This window comes from Limulus polyphemus, unplaced genomic scaffold (genome assembly GCF_000517525.1).
Source record: "Limulus polyphemus unplaced genomic scaffold, Limulus_polyphemus-2.1.2 Scaffold3985, whole genome shotgun sequence".
NCBI classification, from domain to species: Eukaryota; Metazoa; Arthropoda; class Merostomata; order Xiphosura; family Limulidae; genus Limulus; species Limulus polyphemus.
In genome coordinates this window covers 30,979-34,795 of record NW_013669595.1, presented here as the reverse complement: position 1 = coordinate 34,795, position 3,817 = coordinate 30,979, and positions in this window count along the sequence as shown.

The following is a 3,817-nucleotide window of genomic DNA, read 5'->3' as shown; positions in this document are numbered from 1 at the left end:
AGACGAGCAGATACGCAACAGAATGTAAAAAACAAAACAATTTAAACCAGCGAACTTGATACGGTTGAATGCAAAATTATTTAATTAATCCTACATCTTCTGTAATGAGGCCCAGTAGCTAATGCTTTGGACTGGTAGTTGGGAAATTACGATTTCGTGAGTTGCTCGAAGTAAGGACAGGCATCTGTTGTTACTTATAATTCAGTAAGAAAACCCAAGTCTTTGTTATATATAAGACAAGTGAAATGTGATGAGTGAAAGCACCTCACACTTAAACTGAAGCTAACGTATCTTCGTAAGTACTACTACACCAGGCTGGAAAAAGCCCAGTGTTGCCCTCTGGCAGGATCGAATCCTGGCCACCACCAATACGAAAAATAGCCTTCAATACATTCCTGAATACGGCAGCATAGTGGAAACATAAGATAAAAGCAGTTAGTAATTAGAATCTACTTATATGGACATTTGTTAATTAATAATTACATTTAGGTGATCCTATGGACTACTAACCACGAAAGCGATAAAGTATCCAACACACTCAATATTTGAAACATGATGTCCGCAACATTCAGTATTATATCTAAAAGACCGTATCCTAAATACTATTAGTATTATTACTAGAAGATATTTAAGGTTCTACATTTTCAAACAAGTAAAAGAAAAAAGTTTGATACTGTGTATGATAGCGAAAAAAAAGTGTGTCGTTCTTGGTAATAATTAGTATAGTGCATGGGAATTAGCAGCTGCGTCTATTCAACTTTCAACTGTTTTCTCAGGACAGAAGTCAGGAGATTCTCGTGCATGAGCAGAGATGTTGCTAGGTGATAACAATAAACAATATCATAAACATTTAATTCACCATTTGATTACAATCTGAAATAAAAACGAATCTTTTCACTCCCTGTGAAGACTCCATCAGACTTGGTCACAGAAAAATGTCACAGTGTAAAATAAAGTTCTTGGTCATCTCGACCTTTGTAACAGTTGTTTTTATATTTTCTATTTTCCCTCAGTACTCTCTAACCAGAGTTTATAGAAATCTTCCAACGCTACCAAGTGGTTATTTGCCCAAAGAAGGAGAGTTTCTTTTCGACCAAACTACAGTGTTAAAGCCCTTCCAATGTGCAGCCAAGTGTAACCGGTTTCTGACACAATGCTTCGGCTTCAGTTTTGGTAACAACACTTGTCAACTCTTGGGGAAAATATTGTCACCTTGTGCGACATTGTCCCACAGCCCAGGAATGACTTATTATCAGGTGGTTTCAGAATAACTCGTTAAAGACAAAATGTCTCTGATGCTTTTCTTCGATCTTATCATATTAGATTTGGGAATTTGTTAGATTTCAGTTGTTGTTTAGTGATCAGGCTTTTTTTTCTTTTGCTTACAAGCAAAAACAAATAAAATGTTATGAGTGTAATTGGTACTCAGATAGTTAAACAACATAGTACAAAAACATAGCAAAATTAAACTGACATTAAGTAATAGATTTAGTGTTTATCCAAGAAATACGATCAAAATCTTTTGTGGTGCATTTATTTTATAAAGCAAAAGTCTCCCGGTGGGACAGCTGCAGACTTACAGCGCTAAAATCCAGGGTTCGATTCCCCAAGTTGAACACAGCAGACAGCTCAATGTGGTTGTGCTCCAAAACAAACAAACAAACCAAACCTAAAATAAAAGAATTTAAAAATACGACTGTTTACAACAAATTTACCTTTCTTAGCGGAGTAATCTTATATTATTATGTTATGTGTGTTTGTGAATTAATTTGTCCACGAACCCCCACCTCCCCCCACAGTTTTGGAGCTAATTGTGCCAAACTTGGCATGCGGACTCGGAATGAGCCAGGGGTTTCCCTTATCCATATGGCGTAGCCAATCTGCCAAGGTGGACTAAAACACAACCAGAAGGTCATCCATTTGTAAAAAGGTCTGGGAATAAGTTTTCAGGGTCGTTGAACCTGTATTTGGTTTCAGATTATTGGTTAATTTTAATTTGGTGAAGAAGTATAAGAAATAACAATCATGCTGCACATGTAAATGATGTAGACATAAGTAATTTATTAAGTTCTTTCATAGAGTTTAATTTTGAAAGTTCAGATTTCAGACATACTCTTAAATACAATAACTATTCTTGTGGTCTCTGTTAGGGATTGTTCTGCATTGTAAATGAAACTCGTCTTCTGGTAAAGTATTTAATGATTCTGCTGGTTTGTTTGTTTGAAGTTAAGTACCAAACTACACAATGGGCTATCTGTGCTCTGCCCATCACGGGTATCGAAACCCAGCTTATATCGTTGTAAGTCCGCAGACTTACCGCTGTGCCAGTGGGGGGCGATTCTGCTCGAATGAAACGGAAATATCTTTATTTTTAACTGTGTTGATATTACAACCAAAGTTCGGAAAAACACGCCAACTTTAGATATTTCTTATCATCACTCAGTCACTGGTCAACACTCAATTCATCAAAACGTCTTTTTACTCGAGGCTCTGACTTGGCGTTAAATTTGTGTCAGTTCACCAGGTTGTGGCCATTTTTGTTTCCGTTTCTTTTAGTTCATCGAATTTTCTTCTCAAAGACGTTATTTTATCAGAAGAGTTCTGTAATTATCCAGACGATTTCTCAGCTCCTGTATTTAAATATTTTAAAATGATATTATCTCCAGTATCAAAATATAATGGCCCGGCATGGCCAGGTGGTTAGAGTGCTCGACTCGCAATCCCCGTCACACCAAACATGCTCGCTCTTTCAGCCGTGGGGGCGTTATAATGTGACGGTCAATCCCACTATTCGTTTGTAAAAGAGTAGCCCAAGAGTTGGCGGTGGGTGGTGATGACTAGCTGCCTTCTCTCTAGTCTTACACTTCTAAATTAGGGACGGCTAGCGCAGATAGCCCTCGTGTAGCTTTGCACGAAATTAAAAAAAAACAACAAACAAACAATAAAAATACAATAAACATTCACTCAGTAATTTACTGAATAATGCACTTATGATCATGAAGAAGCAAGACGTTAAAATGTGTGAGTCTATACTCAGTCTCAAGGTTTTATCAATATGTTAGTGTAAAATTAATGTTGGTTTTCTTTAAATATACGCATTATTTTAAATTTACACAAATGTCATTTTAACCTTAAGTTACTGTGTGTTTAACAGGATCAGTTTACATACAACATCAATACACTTATAACTGTGTTCCCATTACGATAAGAAATACAACATTAAATGACTGTAGATGTCTCACTAAAATACAACATTAAATGACTGTAGATGTCTCACTAAAATACAACATTAAATGACTGTAGATGTCTTACTAAAATACAACATTAAATGACTGTAGATGTCTTACTAAAATACAACATTAAATGACTGTAGATGTCTTACTAAAATACAACATTAAATGAGTAAGACATCTACAGTCATTTAATGTTGTATTTTAGTAAGACATCTACAGTAAAATACAACATTAAATGACTGTAGATGTCTTACTAAAATACAACATTAAATTACTGTAGATGTCTTACTAAAATACAACATTAAATTACTGTAGATGTCTCACTAAAATACAACATTAAATGACTGTAGATGTCTTACTAAAATACAACATTAAATGACTGTAGATGTCTTACTAAAATACAACATTAAATGACTGTAGATGTCTTACTAAAATACAACATTAAATGAATGTAGATGTCTTACTAAAATACAACATTAAATTACTGTAGATGTCTTACTAAAATACAACATTAAATGACTGTAGATGTCTTACTAAAATACAACATTAAATTACTGTAGATGTCTTACTAAAAAAACTAGTTT